Source organism: Diadema antillarum, unplaced genomic scaffold, assembly GCF_040938485.1.
Source record: "Diadema antillarum isolate AM-2024a unplaced genomic scaffold, OU_Dant_1.0 seq00001244_RagTag, whole genome shotgun sequence".
Taxonomy (NCBI): Eukaryota; Metazoa; Echinodermata; class Echinoidea; order Diadematoida; family Diadematidae; genus Diadema; species Diadema antillarum.
In genome coordinates this window covers 241,997-263,574 of record NW_027272031.1, presented here as the reverse complement: position 1 = coordinate 263,574, position 21,578 = coordinate 241,997, and the positions used below count along the sequence as shown (strand labels likewise).

At 37.9% G+C, this 21,578-nt stretch overlaps 1 pseudogene; it reads left to right on the top strand.

Annotated features, from left to right (window-relative positions):
* The window catches only part of LOC139745244 (uncharacterized), a 314,489-nt pseudogene extending 294,094 nt beyond the window's left edge, over positions 1-20,395 (top strand).
* Positions 20,396-21,578: the final 1,183 nt, after the last annotated feature.

The following is a 21,578-nucleotide window of genomic DNA, read 5'->3' as shown; positions in this document are numbered from 1 at the left end:
TGTTGTATGCATGTGACATCATACACTGTAGTAGTCGTCTCATTCAGCAGTTATTGCTCAGTAAAAATTCATAACTTTTGAAAGGATTGTCAGATTTTCCTCAGACTTTCACTGATGTGTTCTACTAATATTGTTGCATTCACTCAATCCACATTATGAAGGTGGACTTGTCCTTTAAGCCTTTAGTGATTATATCTTTAACCCATTGAGGACGGGCTGATTTTGCTATAACAGGCATTTCCCATAGACACCTGCACGAGTATACTGTCTCGGAACTCGTCCTCGGCAGGTTAATCCATGGCAGACTCTAGACCTTTCGTAGCAGCAGGAAGGATCCGAGAACCCCCTCTCATTCCTGCTTACATCGTTATATACCTTCACCTGAAATTGTTATGACCCTTGACACTAATTAAGAACTAAAAAGAAGATGATAACATGTGAAAATTTTGTAGCCTTATGGTTGTTAATTTTTTGTTTGTCTAGTGGTTAACTGTGTTAATTGTTTTCACTGTTATTTGAAGGGTTATTTCACACTAAAGACGAACTTTAATACCACTAACATCAAAATTAGACTTTTATGTGTCTCTTTATACATGTCTGTTCGGAAGTGCATTTTGTGTATGTGTGTATGCCCTCTGATATGTTTATAATTCTCGAGGCGTTGCTTATTATGGGTGAAATCTGAATCGTTGTCTTTTCACCGTGGTTACAATAATTTCAGTTGATGGATGAATTGGTCCCCACGAGGGAGAGTCCGGTGGCCCCTAGGAAGACCCAGCCGGTCTCCGCCGAGCGCACGCAGATGATTCGAGTCCTCCCGAGCATGCCTCCGTCCACCAAACCCAGCGAGGTCGCCCGCAACAAGCCCGCCTCGCCCCAGCTGGGTCGGGTGCTTATGGAGACAGGAGGGCCAAAGGTCAGCAGGGACGAAGGTCAGAGGTCACCGCCGAGGTCACCCAAGTTGGGAAGGCCTCTTCCGGCAGAAAAGTGAGTATTCAAAGCAAGGGAAATTCTAATTAGACATAGCATTTGGATGATACGCTACAGAGTCTAATAGGGTCGCACTTCTCAACCAGTGGACCGTGTTCCACTGATGGCCCGCTAAGCTCTCTCTGATGGGCCGCAATTTTGGCCAAAAATAAAAAATAAAATAGATTTGCATTCCAACAAATTGGGCCTCGAAAAAAAAGTTATTGGAGCTAAAGTGGACTGTGGGTTAAAAGATTTTTAGAAGCACAGTAATAGGGAATCATATGAAAGTGTGAGATTTGTGGGACAATTATATTTCACCCTGTATCATACATTTTTTTATAATATATATCTTCCATAGCATAGTTAGCAGGGGCCATTTTTTTTCTCTGTAGTTGAGTGATATACTGTTCAAAACAAAGTATACTTACTTTGTGGAATCAACGAAGTTTGCTTTTTTACATTTACCTCAAGGTGTGTTCGAGCAGACTGCACCTTTACTGATGAACAATTTTCACGATTCCATCAGAGCTCTCTTTGATATAGACAAATTTAAAGAAAGACATGTAGCTGTGTTAGATCTAGACATGGGTTGTGCACATGTTGTCTGTGTTAGACGACTCTCGATACCACTCAGCGAATGTTTATTTGCAATCTTGTGACATATACCAGCACATGTTATTTTCTTTGCTCGCTTGTTTCTAGCACAGTGTAATTATACTCTTGTTTGTGGAAGCACTTGTATAATATTATAAAACATCCAGTGGAAAGCATAAAAGTGATTTTATTTATTTAATTTATGATTCTGCTGGATATCTGCCTCATGGCTAGTACACACATAAAATGCGTATGATGGAAATTTTAGACATCTGTTACATGTCAGAATGTCATAATTTCTCCTATAGCCACTTAAATCCAAAAGCATTTAAAATATGATATTGAAATGAATTTGGAAGCTATTTAGAAGTCATAATTTACTCTGGGATGAGAAAATTATATTCATGTGAGTTTGCACAATTTAATTTACTTTGCTTCACAGATTTTGTTTCTTAATCATTCATTATTTCCCAACTAATTTTTGTACCTGGTTGATATTGATGTGAACGTACATATTTAATGTGTATTCTGTAATGTAATGTTTACAACAAATTCATTTATTTGCTAGCATTATCCCATTCCTCGCTCATGTGTGAAATAACACGTCGTCTTGACCTGTCCGCTATACTTTCTTTCTCTACTTGCGTCATGTATTCCTTTTTCTTTCTATCACGCCCAATTGCTCCTGTGTTTAAACTCATTCACAGAATCTACTACAACCCATGGATAAGAAGGTAAAAGCTTCTTAATAGAACATGCACATAGTGGTCAATGTTAGATGAAATTTGAAAGAAAATGTGGCCTAAAAACCTTGACTTTTTAAAGTTATTTTTGGTCAAATGTATTTGCATGATGGACATGCACCATTCCCATGTGCAGCAATGGCCAGTTGTGGCAGCAAAATTATAACAGTGACAAAAAATGGCTGTCAGTGGTTGCAGATTGTTCCCAGCATGCCTTGCAATCAACCAGGCAGGTCACATGGTATTTATGTTTCCGAGGAACACGGTTAGAAAGCTACGAGACCACATAGATGTAACAAATGGTTTCAAGTTTAATCCACAGCAATCTACTCAAAATCTGAATACTAATGATACAGACATTGGTGCTTATTAGATTTAAAGCCTAAAAACCATTCATGTAACAATTTAGAATCATACTAAAGTAAGGATTTTTTTCTTCCTTTCACACTGGTCTGTAAAAGGTGTTGTCATTATTATAATAGAAAATGACATTGATGATTTTATTTTTTTAGAAATAGCATTTATAAAATCTCAAGGGTCATAAAACCTGTAATTCATTTTTGAGGATCTAGGTTTGACAGATTCAAATCTTTGTCCTTTGGTCATACTGGCACATACATGTATGTACCTTGTACACAAATGAGAGATTTCTTGGAATCTGTCCAGTGTTTTTGAAAAGCAAAATGCCTCCATCCAGGATCAGAGTTCGCAAAAGCGTCCAGCCTTTGCGACTTTTGGCAGATTTAAAAGTCTATTAAAGTAGTGGTTGCCTTTTACTTTCACGTAGACGAGACTTAGGGCACTGATGAAGATCGATGCAATTATATCGTGATTCTGTCTAAACAGCTTGCACATATTGCAATCCGTATAGTCAGTTGTCCAGTGAGCATGTCTTGCCATTGTCCACCGGTCAAAAATGTGTTTATTCTCCCTTCATGTGTGTCTGTTTGTGTGTTTATTGTATGCTGTCCAGGTACAATATGTAGAATCTATAGCAGATGCAGTCACTGTAGGTGATTTTGCTCCAGTCACTAGAGCAAGTGAAACAACAAAAGTGTGATTATTTATTTTTTTTAGTGCATATTATTTCCAGATAAAATTCATGGACTCTTCATTAGGTAGGCTTTTGATGGGCACTGGTTTTAAAAGTACATGTACACCATAGTAACTTCATAGCTTGAAATTTTCTGTGGGTAATACCTTTATTTAGATCATCAGTGAGCAGCCAATAGTCGTAGCCAATCTATTTCAGAAGAATTGGGGAGACTGTGCTTACTAACATTCTGACAGATTTGTCAGAGAAAAATGTACTTACATGTATGTATGATTAATGAGAACCTCTACAAGACTGCCACAAAAGAGATTCACTTTCAGACATGTACCAAAATGCCCCTATAAAAGGGAGTAATGCACTTTAGCCTAATCCTGATATATAAAGGTTACTATGAGAGATATATTCACGAGGTTGACTAAAATGATTGGCTGTTCCTTTTTTATTACATTATACACAATATTAGAAGATGGTCATAGGTGAAGGTAACTATAATCCTGTGAGATTTTGGCATCAACAGTATCCTAGATATTTACTACTTCTACAAACATTTACCAAAGTAATTGTTGCTATGTGATATCAATGAACTGAGTGAATTACCATTCATAACCACATTTTCAATCTATGGAATAGCCACCATACATACAGCTTACGAAATGTGATAGAAGTTCATATTTAGAGAAGAATTTGGGTGGTTAGAGTTGTTACATGCTTTCCTTTGTTGCTGTTTTTCCACCCACCCCCACCCTGCTTCCACCAACCCTTACAAAACGTTGGATGTACTTTTTTTCACTTATTGCATCACATTTTATACAGCACCGTGTACACAATAGTTAGTGACACATAGGTCATATGATACTCAAACTCAGTTAACTATGACCTGGTACTATGGATATGGACTGCCATACAAACATCTTAGTCACTTGTCAACCATGTTCAAATTGAAGAAAAGCAAGTGGCTTGGGATTAGAATTTTGGTCATAATATTTTCAAAGGAAGTCTATATTGATTAGTTCTTATGTATAAATGCTGAACAAAGTTGTTGGGGGTCACAAAATAAAGATAATCTCATTTGAACATGTCTGAATATGATAAATTTGTGGAAATTGTGAAATCGTGAAAATGAGGAATTTGCAGTTTTTGACATATTTCAGTAGCATTACATGCCGTCTTATTAGTTGCTGATAGTAATGGAAGTAGTTTTAGTAGTAGTACACCGTATCAGTCTCCGTATTAGTAGCAGTAATTATAAAGAAAATAGTATTAGCAATAGTAGTAATAATGTTGAAGTACATGTAGGAATTGGAGTTGTGGTAAATGAATAGATCTTAGTACAGGTAGTTTTGTTATATATTTAGGAATACATCTCAGTTATGCAGTAATTTACTGCAAATTTGATTATTGTGTTCATGTCCTTCCACTCGAATTGATCTGTGTAGGTATGTAAAATCTGTCTGTCAGACACCCTACAGTATAATAATTGTGTATGTGTTTGTTGAGTGTTGCTTGTCTTGTGCTAGTTTATAACTGGAGTCTTGTGCCTTTATTTGTGCAATGGTGATCCTTTGTGTCCTGTCGATCAGAAAATGTGTTATTCTGTTTGATGACAATGTACATATAAATGTAGGCTAATGGTCTACCCAATGAACCTTTTACAATCGTATTGCTGTTTGCTGCCTCTGAAGTATACAGTGTACCTATGCATGGTCAGCATCTGAATGGTTTAGTGGTCAACACTCTAACATGCAGCATTGGCCGAATGGGGCTTCGTGTTTAATCACAAGAGCTGAGACAATTTTCGCTGTAAAGTTAAGAGATTTATTCCAGAGTTGGAGTATTTATACAGCTTAAAGGCATAATTTACCATTTGCAGATGAAACAAAAACTCAGCATTAGTGCTTTTAAAATAGTTCTAAAATGTGAAGTTACTATAGAGAACAACCACTGTCAAAATTTAGAATCCGTATAATCAATGTTAAGTGTTGCTTAGATACACAAAATGTGAACAATTATTTATAATAAAAATGTTTCTAGACTAAACCGTACACAGTTATGGTTTATTGAGAAAAACCCTGATATCTCCTTATATTTTAGGTTTTATTGCAAAATATTTCATACTGGATAGGATGTTTTATGATACAAACAGACCTACACATATGCATCAAATGTGATATCTTGAACATTTTTGAAATCACTGCTCCCAAAGGTAAACTGGACCTTTACAAATAGGAAAAAGATGAGTGTGATGCAGAATTTTGTAGTTTTGGATCTAAGGACACACCTCACAGTGACTGCACCATACAGTGTGGTGATATTGCAACATTGCAAATAATTTATACCATTGTGATAAGAAATAAAAGACCTGTATGATACTATTCCAAAACTGGAAAGAAAAGAGTAAAATCACATAATACTGTATTCTTCACAGTACAAATTAAGTGATTTTGCCAATCAGAAAGTTTTTTAAGAAGGGAGGGGGGGGGGGGGGTTGGGGTGGGATGGGGCATATTGCCATCTGAACTCAGAATTTTAACTGTAACTGAAAGGGTCTATATTTTTTGTTGTTGTAGCTATTACTATAATTAAGATACAGTTTTTGTTGCATGTTGGTTGTCTACACTGTACACTCCGTGAAAAAATAACACTCATGTGTATTGCATCCTACTACTACTTTTTTTTTTTACTTATTCTTTTTTTTTTAATGTCTCCGCGACAAATGCAGCCGACACTATTTTCCGTAAGTCTGCGAGTGAAGTGTGAATCTTAGTACCAACATGCTTTTTTGTCTGGGCGCCTTTAAGTTGCAGCTTTGGTGTCGTTTACAGCAAATATATGGTAGACGGGCCAGTCAGTGATGTCACACTGTGTGGAATGAAATGCGTGTATTTTTTCATGCATGGATGTGATATATTTACATCGTTCACATGTAAATGTTGTGTTGCAGCCTAATTTCTTTTGCTTTGCGGCAAAGTTTAGCACTTATGTGTAAGGAACCAATGTTCTTTCATTTGCAATCACTTGAGACATGGTTTCAGAAAAAGTCTCTGTTAGATTTTAGCCCAAACAAGTAGTTAGGTCTTGTAGTAAGATATTAAAGGAAATATTACTTTGAAGAGATTTGAATGCACTGCAGCTTTTTAGAGCCAGAAAGGCACTGATTACCATAGTCTCTGTACAGCATTAATGTCCTTCTGTTTCTCAGCTGATTGTCTCTATGCACATGGTAGTAGTGTTGTCTAGTCAATGATATGTCTAAACCATCATATGCATACAAGCGTGGATTGATTGTTGGGACATGTTGATGATGATATGAGCCTCTGTTGTTATTAATGATCATTTCACCTCGTGATTAGGGACAAATAAACACTACGACTGTAACAGTTGTAAAGGGGGAATGTAATCCAACATCGCTTGGTTTGTTGCGCGTGTCTGCATCAGTTGTTGACCAATCGTGAACCATCCGCCCTTTTAGCTTCTCGTATCCATGCCACGCCCCCGGGCGGACTTAGGGTGGCGTTACCGAACCAAACTGGTTGGGAGGGATTATATTTTGTCAGGCTTACCCGATGTAGGTCAGTGAACATCCATCATGTCTCGCACGTTTTGTGTGCGGTAGACATGCCCCTGAGCAGCTTTTTTCTTTCGCCGCCACTGTAATCAACACATTTTGCCGTAGCTACGCATATCTGTCAGTACTGTAGTATGTAGAACTCCGAGGGCTACAGAAACAATGCTTCCAAAAATGTGGAAAATGAAAACAGAATTCTACTGCAATGAAACACAATTTTTGTGGAGGGCCCCAAATAGAATATTTATTTTCTTTGAGCAGAGAATACAGAATTTTCTAGAAGAATATTTATGGGATTTGCGTGAGGAAGGATATATTCGGGAGTTTTATCAGAAGTTTGCTAGCACAGGTACAAGTACACATTTTCAGGCTTTCAGTTTGTTGATAATGATAATGATAATAATAATGATAATAATAAAGATGGTGGCTTCTTGTACAGTTCGCATGTCCACCTTTCAATGCTTCTGGCACTTTGATACTACAGTTGTAGCTAGTCATAACATCTGAGACAACTCAAGAAATGAGATCACAGGAAATGAGTAGCAATTTAAACAACAGTTCGAATATAAGTAAGACATGGCGAATTAAAGGTTGAATACATATGTTTCAAATTTCAATCTAAATTTGTCTGCTTGCAGAAGTTTGGCAAGTAATCTTGGGGAGATCATTTTAGATTTTTGAACCTATTACAGATCTTATGACATGGACCTATAATTTGTTAGTCTCATGTTTTCAGACTTTGTGCAGCTTTTGTCATCGTTTAATTTTTTGCGTACTATTCAGGAAAGTGTTGTTCAATGCTTGTATTTTAATGTTCTCTTCTGCCTAAGGTGGAGAAAATTGTGTAATTTTGATTGTATGCAGGCGTACATTCAATTTGTTTTCCATTATCTGTTTTAAATTCTGTTTATATTCATTTTGTAATTGATAGCATTAATAGCCATGCCAGCGTTAGAAGATCTAACTTTGCATGTTCTGTGATATACTATTTTCTGAAGAAAAACAGAGTTACAGATCAAAATTTATTTGAATGTTTATATATAAAGTTTTATACAATGTATTAACTTTTTTCTTTTGGGGGGTGGGGGTGGGGGAGCAATAATGGGCAACAGTTTAAACATATAAGCTCTGTCAATTGTATTTTAATCTTCACTTTGTGGATAGCCTAATTATTTGCTACATCACTGGTCAACTTGTAACTGATCAGCTTCGATTCTATACATTGTAGCGTTTCCAATATATAAGAGTTCAATGCACTTTTAAATTTTCAGTATAGAAATTCTCATACACAAAATTCTCTCTTCTCTAATATTGCTCTGTCCTTAAGTTATCGTAGTAGAAGGCAATACTGTGAATGTCTCTGTAGTAGGTACAAATTGTACATGTAGCATTGCTGTAGCTTTTAGATGTATATTCTTACAAAGTTGTGAATATGTAGTTGTCAAGGGGAGGTCAATCAGTCTAGTTTACAAATCTCTCTCTTTCTCTATCTATCTATCTATCTATCTATCTATCTATCTATCTATCTATCTATCTATCTATCTATCTATCTATCTAGATCTATTTGCCTGTCTTTTAAATCTATCACTCTTGTGTCTGTCTATTAATTTGTAGATAGATAAATAGAAAGTTCTTGCTAGTATGTTATGCAACAGTTTGTGGAAAGATGATCTGAATTCTTGAAGTAAAATTCTAATCAATTCTAAGTATCTTTAGAATTTAGGGGATTTAGGGATAGGTTTTAATAACAAGCTGATTAGATAAGTTTTTACAAGTTTAAAAGGGGTTGTTGACAGTTGCCCTTACAGCTGTTAAGAAACTGCATCGTATTCTTCATATTAATCTGCAAGTTTTAGTGCCAAGTTGTGGTCATTGTTTAGACTTTGTATTCAGATTTTTCTAAATCTTGATATATATTTTCTTTGCATCTCTGTCTCTTGATTCTCATTTGTGCGAGTGTCTTTTATTTTTGGCAGGTCTCAGACATTTTTATTTTTGGCAGGTCTCAGACATTTTTATTTTGCTTTGTTTCATAAGTGACACCAATTATAATAATTTAAACATGTAGCTTGTGTTCATGTATTTTGTGCAGACTCCATTTGTGGACCGGCGCTACTTAGCTTTTACCTTGTGATCAATATCAGACATTGCTTTTAGCTTTTGCAGTGATATTTTCTGTGAGATTATTTCATTTTTTGTGGATTGAGGAAGAAGAGGAAAACTCATTTTTGTGTTGGTGAAATTTGTACTGCAGCCAACTTCTACTTTGTATCTAATCTCCAGCTTGTGTGGTTTTGTTTTTTTCTGTTTAGAGCATTCTAGTGAATGGAAGTTGATAAACCATCTTTATATCCACTCAGATATGCTATGGTTATGGCAGTGTTGTGTGATCTGTGCCAGTTCAGTGTCATAAGGTGTGATTCAACTCTTTTTATACTTTTTTTTAATCCCTAAATTGAACTTTCAAACTTTGGAACAATTGCATTATTAAATTAGATTCACACCTCGACCTTTTTGAAACCAGGAATTCTTCAACTGAATGAAAAAAACAACAACAAAGAAAATAAACCGCATGATTGCGAGTGTTTTAGCCAGCTTCTTTGAACTATATGCACTGTAAGAAATGTATGGGGCAAGTGTTAACCGGCAGTATTTTTCACTTGTGTAGCCGTTGTGCATGGTTCACATTTGATCAGCTACTACAGTGTACGTCTCCATGTGTAAATTAACTTCCATGATTACATTTGGTTTCAGTGCATTTTACAAATTGAGATAAGAGGAGCAGCATTAGTTGAATATTTTGCAAGATGACTCTTGCTGTGCTATTGACTCTCACTGAAAGGAGGAGCCATATACAGTGTAGATCTACAGGATAGTAAATGTTTTTTTGTTTTGTTTTTACAAATGTAAAGATTAAGAACAGTGAAGATGTGTTGGGAAGACCAAAAGAATTGGATGATCAGATGTTATTTAAATAGAGATACATGACATCAAGCAACCCTCTGTGGATTTGGCCACAAGTTTTACACCAATCTTGCACAACTATTGTCTGCTAATTTCCACATTTCCGACACAAAGTCAGGCTGCCCAGCTGTAGATTTCCGAACAGTATTGAGTGACGCGGAGGTTGGAATCCAACTTCTTCTTGCCTGTTGGGACGAGGTTAATAAGATTCCTGTGGTTTTGGAGCTCCTCCAAGAACTATAGGCCTGGTGCTAATCATCACAAATACCAGGATGGTTTACCCGTTAATGTTGGCTTGAAGTGAAGAAGGCTTCTTTTTTGCCAACAATGGTGGTGCAAAGTTTCTAATGTTTTCAGCCGGATTGGTTTCATCGCCTTTCACTCGAGTGTCAAGGCATTAGTGGTGTATCTCGCAGGTCACAAATCGTTGACTGCACAGAGAATCTATACAATTTTCTCCTGCTAATCCCTTCCCATCTATCAGATGAACCGTGAGGATGATGTTTTTTTTTCATGTTCTGCAAAAAATTCCCGTCCCTTCTGGCTCTAATTGTCCCGAAATGAAGTCATTACGGAAACCATCTTGGAATGTATTCATGTGCCCTTTGAGGCCAGCCGTTTTTGGCAGCGAGAAAGGAAAGGAAAGTGATCACACTTCACCTGGAGTCTTAAAAGAGATCGGAGAGATGGATTATCCATTCTCTCGAGTTTTCCTACAAACGCACCACTGACCTGGTTCTGGGCTATTAATGTGCACAAAGTGAAGATTATTACCTTCTCTGCACAGGTGATGTTTTTTTTTATTTTTTTTTTTTTGGGGGAGGGGGGGGGGGGGGTTTAGAGGAGAAAAAAAAAGGAAGACCCTAGGAGAGAAAAGTCTGGTGACCGAGAGTAAACTGTAGGAAGTCAGAAGTGGAGGCTAGTTACAGACTAGATTTCAATTAATGAGTCATATATCTATGTTTTGCTACGGTTCCAAAAATCACTGATCATTAATTTCCCCCCCTCTTAATGGACAAGTAACAACCATTTTGGAATATTGGGTCTAGCAAAGCACATTGCAGTTAACAGCTTATCATTTACATACATGTACAAATATACATGCTGTACTAGAGTTCCTTTTAAAAGTTCAGTATATTTCCCTCCCAATCTTATATTGTGTTCCCCAACAACTCTATTTCGTGTCTCTGATGTTGAAATTTCACACCTCTTCTATCATTCCTGTTTCCTTTTTACTCCTCTTCTTTCTCAACTATTAGTCCACCAGTCTGCCCGTCTCCCATACCTCTGTTCTTTACATTTTCTTGTATAATGTATCACATTGCTTCATGTTAATGCTGTTTTATTTTCACAGAGTTTTTCATGCTTTTATTTATATCTGTTATTTTTTTATCCCATGTTTCACGCCATTCCTGTCAAATGTGTAATTCTATTTTGTCTGTTAACCTCAGATGTTTGCCAAATCATGTTAATATCTCCAACTTTCATAGTTGCTCAAACTTTTTCCACAACACCTCTTTTTTTATTTCTAAAAAAAAACCCAAATTAAATAAAAAAATAGATAAATAATTTCCGTCAGTGACATCTTTGGGGTAAGGGGATTTTATAAGGTTTTTATTCTTTTTTATCTCTTCTTCTTTGTTTGTTTTGTCATGGCTATATCCACATTGCTTCATACTTCTATCTCACTATCTTTCTTTCTTCTTGTCCTATCATGATATTGTCAGTATTATCATCATCATTATATATGTATTATTATGGATTATGACTCAGTGTCATTGTTTCATACTGTTGTTAGTAGACCAGAAGTAAGCAGCACCCATCATGTGTTGTAGCTACTGACATCACCAGAATTGTATGCTATGTAAAGTAGTTTAAGTCAGTTTTGAATGTGGTGATCTGCCACAGGACTGTAATCTGGATCAGTGTCTAACTATGTTGTTTGGGTGATTTGTTTTCTTTAAATAATCCTTTTCTGATAGGGAACCAGAGGGAAGCAGTGACCAACAACTCTCCTCCTGCCTCGGCGGCGTCTGGATACCAGACTCCTCCGTCTCCAGTCCCCGCCCCAACATCTTCCTCAGGCCTACCACCAGCGATGCCTATCCTAAGGTGAGATGAGTGGGTTCTACCCCCAGATTAACCCCCTGGTGCACAGGAGCTTTGTTGGTCCTGTGCAAAAAACCTATTGAGATTTCAGAATCTCTGAAGTGAACAGGTTAACGCCAGTCCTATTAACATCACATAATAATGAGAACCATGGACGTACATGTAGGTTTAAGACACACTTGTATCGGACCTATCAGTCTGATATGCTTGATTGTCCTTTACAATCAGTCTGAGGGATTTCAATGCTTTGTAAACACTAGTTTTGATTTTGAATTGTAATCAAACAGACATGGCAGGCACTGTATGATAGAAATGTTTTGACTGTCATTGATTGTCCAGTTGGTTAAAGTCACTTTGCTCTCTTTTTGTTTTATGCTACATGTAGATGTACTGGTAAGTCATCATTTCACAAAACATATCTTTGTTCTTTTGGGATACATGTAGGTCAGCCCTTGAACCTTGGAGAGATAATAAAGGCAGCATGTATAGTGAGCTAAACTAGGATTGTTATGCACATCAATGTCTTTGTTATTATATTTATTCAGCAAATTTGATTTTAATTATACACATGGATGATATATTCTTACTGAAAGGAAGTCTGAATTGCATTAATTGTATTAGGTGACTACAACTGTTTTGCTGCATGACGTCATTTTGTATTACTCCTGATTTTCATGTGACGTACGATATAAACCGAATGCTGTCTTCATCTCCCAAATTCTACCCATTCCCTCTTCCAGGTTACAACCCAACACAAGTGCCCAGGTTGAGTCCTCCTCCTCCTCCTCACCGGAAGGCGTCGGGTGTGAGTCTGGTCTCCGCCCGTCCCCTCCACGGCAGGCACCAGCACGAGGAAGGAGAGGGCGGTGGACGTACCCCCCGAGCACCAGCTGAGTCCGGAGCTGTCCAGCCAAGGGAGCAATATAAGTTCAAACGAACGAACCTAATCCTTCTCTCACATTCAGGGTACTGGTTAGAATGTGGCCTCTTTCAATTAATTAATTGATTGATTTATCACCCCGGGTGTCATCTGTACCCCTTCTATATAATTATCTTGGTGTCAATGCCTTTACCATTCTGTCTCCTTGTGTGAAGGAATTTCTGTTCAAGTGCTCGAGACTAGCTCCAAACACCTGCATATTCCTCTTTTTTTGGTTTCATCTTGGTTCATTAAGTGTGTAACTTCTGTACAAGGAGAGACTGTGCGCTCTGTCTTAGCTCAGCTACATGTTGCTCTTTGTCTATCTGCCATCCATCTGTGTGTGTGTGTTCATATTTTCCATCTGCATACGAATGTCATCTTATGTTAAAGAGCATTGCCTTGCTCACTGTTGGAACCCATTTTCTTTTTTAAAGAAAGATAGAAAAAGAGAAAAAAAAAGAGAAAAGCTTGCAAAATGGTGTGATTTGTGTTGTGCATGTAATGACTAAAACATGGCATAGAAAAAACCAGCAAAAAAAGAAAAGAAAAGAAGAAGAAGAAGAAATAAAAAAATACCCAGATGCATACATGTAAGGTGTAGGTTTAAGCAAAAATAGAAGGGTAGAGAAGAAGAAATACCCAGATGCATACACTGTATATGTAAGGCGTAGGTGTAAGTGGTTTTTGAGCCATTCTCGAAGGGGCTTGTTGCGATGCTAAGACCCCCGCCTAAGGTAGGCTCTTGAGATGTGACAGAGGTCTTAAGGATGTCTGAAATGTTAGTGTTTGCTTTGCTTGTTTTAAATGCCAACATCAGTTCGGTCCTGATGAACTACAGCTGTATACATTCCTTGAAAATATTCGAATATCAGAGCTCCATACTCTCCAAAAGATGATTCTCTTTTTTTTCTGAAATGTTCTCTGTTTCAAAGTTTATACATTCTTGAAAATGTTTTTGACATAAAAAGCTCCATACTTTCAAAAAGATTTCTTCTTCTGTCTGAACTGCCCTCTGTCTCATAAACTTTGCATTGCTTATTTTCTGAACTTTAATCACATGCCCCCTTTTGCTGCTCATTTTGTGCCCTAGGAGCTTTCTAAGTAACACAAAGTGTGTCACTCATATTTGCTGTGACTTCAAGAATCAATAACACCATTATTCTTGAGGCGCTTCTTTGCTTCGTTGATCTCCTCTTAACATTTCCTTGATTTTTTTCCCTCTGCCATCAATGGTGCCAAACGGATTATAATGCCTGCAGCATCTTTGCCGCATCTGCATTTCTGTTAATCTGGGATGATATGTTTTACCCCAGGGTGGTGGGTAATAAACTGCAACCATACTTTATGTATCGTAATGAATGATGCATTAAAAATGATTCATACTGCAATGAATACGATATTGTATCATCTGGCATAATGATTCTGATTTGTTTGAGAATTAATGAGCAGCAGCAGGCACAAAAACAAACAAACACCAAACAAACAAACAATCCACAACAAAGCAAATGTATTCTGCTGCCAGTTTTGTATTTTCTTGGTAGAAATCATGAGAAATGTGCAGTCTTCTCAATTTTTGTTGCCTTTTTTTTTTGCTGTAGTAAAATGAAAAGCACAAAGCTGTGATAACACAAAAAGATTTATAATTATTACAACTTTTTTTCCCATGATCAATTCTTGATATCTTATCTCTTTTAATAGCTGGCATATTATATAATTATTATCATTCAACCATTGTTAGAAATAGATACATGTAGTCATCAATGCAAGCCACTCTTCATTTTCTGGCTGAGAGCCTCGCTCTTTTCGTTCCCTAACAATGTGTGGAAAAAGAAAAACCATGCTGGCCTTTAATGCATTCATTGTGTTTAACATACTTTGCCTCGCTTTTACCACATGTGAGTCTTGTGCCTCAGTGTAGCTATGTGCCATGCTTCTTTATACACTCGCAAACTGATCTAAATTCTAGGTAGCTTTGAATGTGCTTGTTGCTATGTTTCTTATCATCTTGCGTGAGTTTTTGTGAAGTCTCTCTAGCTTTTACCCATTGTTCTCTTGTAGAGGTAGTAGACCCTCCCTTGCATTGCATCACGGGATTGAAAAAACAAAACAAAGCAAAACAAAATCATTGCACTCCTAAACATTTTGAGTGAATGTTCCTTGATTAAAAGAGCATAAACCTCTTCCTTATGGTGACAGTTTGATGCTTACAATAGAAATGGTTTATTTCCATTGCAAGACAGACTGATGTAAATATCATGAAAACATTGATATCAAATAGAGTTGAAATTCAACACTCTTCTTTTGACCAAAGTGACGAGGAGCTTTGAATGTACACATGACACACTTTTCCTGATGTTGTGAATTTATGAATACAGATTAACTTTCAATTTGAAAGTTGTGCAGTGGAGGGCTGCTTACCTTTAGTTATGTATTGCGCTTTCATGTCTGTCTGTTTGTCTCTGTCTGTCTGTCTATCTGTTAGTGTTTATGTTTCTTTCCTCTGTCAAAACACACACACACACAAAAAGAAGGCGTAGATGGTGCTGTTGCGTCTAGTGCTTCTGTCTCGCACACTCCTAAACTTTCCTCGTCATCACTCTCATCATCGTGGTCATCGTCCTCCTCCTCATCTTCCTCATCATTTCTGTCCGATGATGAGGAGCAAAAAGGTATGCAGGGACACGTCTTGGTAGATGCCACCCTCCCTCACCCCAACAGGTGTCACGTTCCCCCCCCCCCATACCTTCTTGTTGACAGAAAATTTTGTTTAAGAGTGTAGAGATAGTGTCCATTATGGTGAACATGCTGTAGTGAATTGAACCATTATAAGTCATTATAATTTCATTACAAATAAGCATCTTGGTCCATTGAAACCATCGAAATTTTTATGATGCACAAGGAAGGGCATTTGAAGCATTCCAGCACACTCGTGATGAATGAACTAACAAAAAAAGGTCCATACTCACGAGGATCCGCTGCCATGTATCGTAGTTTGAGGAAAAAAATGAATAGCTGTTCCCCCTTTTTTAAGGAATAGAAAAGATTGTAGAAACGTTCTCCCCAGTGCCCAGGAATGAAATGAGCTGTTTTTGACATGTCTCTGTTTGTTGTTGTTTTGAGTTGTCTTTTTTTTTGATAGCCCAACTAAAGTTTAGTGGTAGATATTATTTTACCATGTTTGGAGTAAACACTTATTCTTATAGTTTTTATTTCACACTGCTCAATTTCTATCTGTTTGCTTTCCTTTTCCTGCAAGCATGAAATGAAAAATTAATTGGAAGATTTGAAACAAGCTTGATATTTTGCTGTCTAATACTCCAACGATCTCTGTGTCTGTTCAGAGGAAACCTTGTGATTTTGTTGTCGAATCTGTAGCTGATTCTGAACTAACACGGGCTGTCTGACAATAATGTAGATTTCTGTGTCAGTTCATGCTAAGATCACAGGGCGGATGTGGGCGTCCGTAGTGGTGCTAGAATTATGTTGGGTTCACAGGCCCCTGCAGAGGATGGAGCTGATCTTCCGTTCGGGCTGGTTCATATCTCTCGTCTCTTTTCTCTCTTGCTCAGGTGACATCAGGCACCAGTTCGCAGCGTCGTCCACGGATTACCTCGGTGCCATGCCCTCCAGCGAGTATGGAGGAGGCAAGAAGAAGAAGAAGGGCAAATATAACATCTCAGGTCCCCCTGTAAGTTCATTGTTGGCGTGGCTGGATTAGCTAGCCACAGAGGGTTCCAACTCCCTTGTACGTTATCTGAGCTGCTATGTCTGCAGGGGTCGAATGTCAATTTCGTGCTCTCCATTGTGTGATTGTATTATGTTAAAGAGAAAATCCTCTCAGTGTTTGGATGGACTTTGAAAGATGAAGAGCAAAATTATGCAAACAGAACTCTTAAGTTTTCATAATGGCATGATGTTGCAAGGGGAAAGTATGTTATTTCAATAGCACTCAAGTTTTAGCACTCTCAAATGATCGTTACAAAATGTGCATTAGGGCTAAACTACATTGTACAGCGTACTTTGATATCCATCTCTTGTTTTAACACATCTAGTGTGTCACTATCATATTATGATGCTTATGTCATTGTGTTATGAGAAAAGTAATGGTGGGATTAGGCTTAGCATTGTTTGACCCAACACCACACATAGAATACTAATGTTACTTTGCTATGTTTTCTTTTTTCTTTATTATTATTTCCATATCACTTGATGCATCATGTTTTTAGGTTGGTTGTCCATCCATCCATACACTGTTCTTCTTTTAATACCACATACCAGTACTCATAATCATCTTCGTAGTGTCAAAGGGCAGTGGTGGATGTAACTTCTTCAAAAGTTCATGCAAAAAACTAAATCTGCTTATGGGCACATGCACTCCACTGTGACCTATGACATATTTTGTTCCCCATAATTCTCCTTTTACTTTGTTGTAGCATTGGTTGTATATTTCCCTCATGTGCTGTATGCTGTCCCACAATGCCACAGGATGAACCCGTGCAGAAGCCGCACCACATTGATGACAGGCCGGTGTGGGACTGGAACACCACCCACGTCTCTCAGTGGCTGATGGCCAACAACCTCGCTCAGTACATCAACGACTTCTCGGCAAACTCGGTCAATGGGCAGGCCCTCCTCCAACTGGATGGAACAAGGTTAAAGGTGAGTTGTCGAAGGTCACGTAATTGAAGACACTGGTAGATAATAGCATGACAGTCGTCTTTCTGAAAGAATATTTAGTGATGGTACGATGATGATGATGATGATAATACTGATGGAGATTATTAGTGGTACTGTGGTAATGGTGATTATTATGGATGATGGTGAAAATAATGAGGGCAGTTGCATGAGGTCACGTGGCGACACTGGATGTGAAGGTGATGATTAATGAATACTTCTTATGATGGTGATGATAATTGTAATGAGGACAGCTATCAAAATCAAGAGGATGATCAACTGTGGTAAAGATGAATGTAATTATATAATGACAACGCAATGCTATTAATATCATGGTGATATTTGAAATTTTTGAAAGCTTCCGTGGCGGTAGAACGTTGAGTGGTAGAAGGCTTAATGGTGCACCATGTATTCTTTCTAGGGTAAGTGTGTGGCCCTGAAAAGGGCCTACCCAATCCCGATGTTTCGGCAAGCATGTTCTCGCCATTCTCAAGGGAAAGAACGGTGATATGTGTACTACTTAAAGGATTACACGTACCCTAGAAAGAATATGTGATGCACCGTTAAGCCTTTTACCACCCAATGGTGATATTTATGATAATGATGGTGCTAATGATTATGATGATGATGATGATGATGATGATGATGATGACAATAGTGATGATTAGGATGAAGATGATTGTGGTAGGGGGTGGTGATGGTGGTGGCTGTAGTGATGATGAAAATGATACAAGATATGAAATTTATTAATAAAGATGATGATAATGCCAGAATCAAATTACATGGTACATACTGATTCTTGTTGTTTTGCCCAACAGACGCTTGGTGTGACCAATTCCAACGACAAGAACACCTTCAAGAAGAAGGTAAAAGAGCTGAAGGCTATCGTGGAGAAAGAGAAGAAAGCAGCCCAGAAGGAGCAAAAGGCTCGCGAAAAGCAGCAGAAAAAAGCAGCAAAGAAGATGTTCACGAACAGCCCATGATCCCCACACTGAGAGAGTCATCTATGTATCCTAGCAACAGTGATTTAAATCCCTGATCATTCTCATCACCACATATTACACCGGAGGATGCAGAGATGAACGTTAAGCAGCTAAAGAGGCAGCAAAGAAGATGCTCATGATCCCCACCCTGAGAGAGAGAGAGTCATCCACGTATCCTAGCAACAGTAATTGAAACCCTCGATCATTCTCATCACCACATATTAAGCAGGAGGATGCAAAGATGAAAGTTAAGCAATTTTTCACAATGAGAACAGCACGATCGTACCCGTCATCCAATTGTACTACTTATAGGATTACATGATCTCTATGTAGAGAGTATTACCAACTACCAGATAGATGAAGAAAGAGAGAGAGAAAGAAAGAACAAACCTATAAAACAAAGAGCAACAGAAACAAAGAGTGTGAGATACATCAGAAGAAATTAAGGAGTATGCACGGATTGCTTTTAGCAACAAATCATATTATTGCAGTGCAGTAGTATCAAATCAGACCAAAAACCTTATTTAAGTGATAATAGCATCTCGAAGCTCGTGGCTAACAACATTTCATGGAGTTTAATGCTTCACAAATAAGACAGATAGGCCAAGAAAGAGTTGCAGGGAGTGAAATTCAAGAGTGTGCCAACGTTTACTCATTCTGTCTTTAAGAACACCATTTGTATCAACTCAGCAGAGCAGCTACTAGCGTTGGTAATATGAGTTTGTGGACCAGAGTGTTTCAGATAAGGGAAGTCACATCAAATAATATGCACATGTTGCATTTGTTCTTGCAAGCATGCCAAATAGTGAAACTAATGAGTACTGTAAAAGTAGTTATTTCGCGTGGCTAATTTTTCGCGCTTGGCCGGGTCAGAGGAGTTTTGCGTGTTTTTAATTCCGCAGAATCAAGACATCACGCACAGGAAGGTATGGCAAGCAAAAATATTCGCGTGCTTTTATTTTCGCGCTAGTTTCTGGTTGCGCGAAATGCGCGAAATTTACAACACCGCGAAAATTTCCACTTTTACAGTATTTGTCTCTCCGAGCTGAAATGTATATCTGAAGTATTATGGCTTCTGTACCTTACAGTCAGACCTAAGTAGCTCTGACCGGGCCTACATGTACATTGCAGGACCAATGTAATCAGAGGGCCAATGTTTAGTAGACCAGGATCCTTTGTGACCAGGAAGTTATGCAGTATACTCTTCCTTGCCAAACAAAAAGTTATTATGTGTGTGTGTAAGGATATGAGGATCAAAGTCTGAGAAATAGATAGATTGCTCAAGTCTTCATATAGCGTAGACCAAAACTGTACTCGGTATGATGATGCTTCTAGCCCTGTGTTGTGTGACATGAACCTTTGAACCACTGATGCACAAAGACACACACACAAAGCCAAAGATGGTGAAGGGAGAGAAGAGTGGAGATTTTCTCTTTGCCACCACCATACCACTCTCTGCACCTCTGTCACTCTCTCTCTCTCTCTCTCTCTCTCTGTTGCAGTGTTTGTTGCTTTAATACTGATATGCCTCCTGTCTGCACCACTGATCTCTATGGGAAGTAACTGGATATCTCATTGGACGATGACTTTGAAGCCACCGTGCTGCCATCTTGCCACGCACATTACCATACATTTGTAGACAGAGCTCATGGCATCACATGATCTTGGTGAAAGTCTGCTGGAAAATGTGTGCAAATCCCCATAGAGTATGCATGGTTAGATGGTGGCACAGCGGCTTCAATTGTTTGTATAGCATGAATGGACCAATGACATATCTAGACACTTCCACAGATCAGTGGTCTGCATGGATGAATAACAAATCAGGTATATTATATATCTTTCCTTTTGGGAAAGTGCACCTGTAGGATCATAACACAGTATCTTGCAGTTATGCTCTTTTGTACCGTCATGGAGTGTTTGATGTAAATGTGGTGTCTCCCGTTGCTGATTTTGTTCATCCCTTGTCTTTTAACTGGGGATGAATCTAGAGATGTAGTCCCAGCAGCTAGAAGTGAGAGTAAGTCGATGAGAGGAGCTCTGAATGACAAGATCTTATGATATCCTTCCAGAGACCCAAGAAGTGTGGGCTTAAAGGAATTAATCTGCTTCACATGTCATAGTGTCAGCTGCAAAACGCATTTGAAGACTAAAAGAAAACCATGGTGAGAGAATCGGTGAGAAAAATATTGAAGAAAGTCAGAATGACAGGAAGTGGCAAAGATATGAAGAGTTTCATCGCAAAATGGACTAAAATCGCCATTTTTTAACATTTTAAATCAAATCCATCATCAGATACTGCAAAATAAAACCTTTAAAGTGATACTCATCTGTAAACAATGCAAGGAATGTTCTTGAAGTTACAAGTATTAGAAAAAGCATCCTCTATTTTCAATTATTTTCTTTGTTTTAGCAGCTTTAATTGCAAATATCTCAACTTTGCCAGAATGGAGTTAGCTTCTTTTGCGATAAAACTCTTCATATGTTGTTGGAGAATGAGAGAAGGATAGAATAAAGAGTTTCAAGACTGGTTTCTGTTAAGAGGTGAGTGCCACCTGTGTGTTTGTCCAAGTGAATTCCATCTCCTAGTGTTTAAACCTCACCAGTATTGGTCATTGTGAATTGTCCTCGTACGTTCTGCGCTATGATGTGAAACATGAAGTCCCATTTGCTCAGAAAATTTCTTGGCGGTTGATGAGGATACGGACTGAAGGATCTTTAGATGGATTATGGAAAATAATCAGAAGGAGACATACAGGATAAAAACAAAAGAGAGAAAGGGAGACAGACAGAGAGAGAGAAAGAGAGAGAAAGAGAAAGAGAGAAGAAATATAATCTATTCTTCCACTTTTGTATAACACCAGCATTAAATGTGTATAGCCTTTATTATACCAGATTGGGGTGAAAATCACCCAACCGTGTAGTCCAGTTTTTATATATACTATATATTTGATGGTGTTGCTAAAGCAACACACATGTATCAATGATAGCAATTGTTATT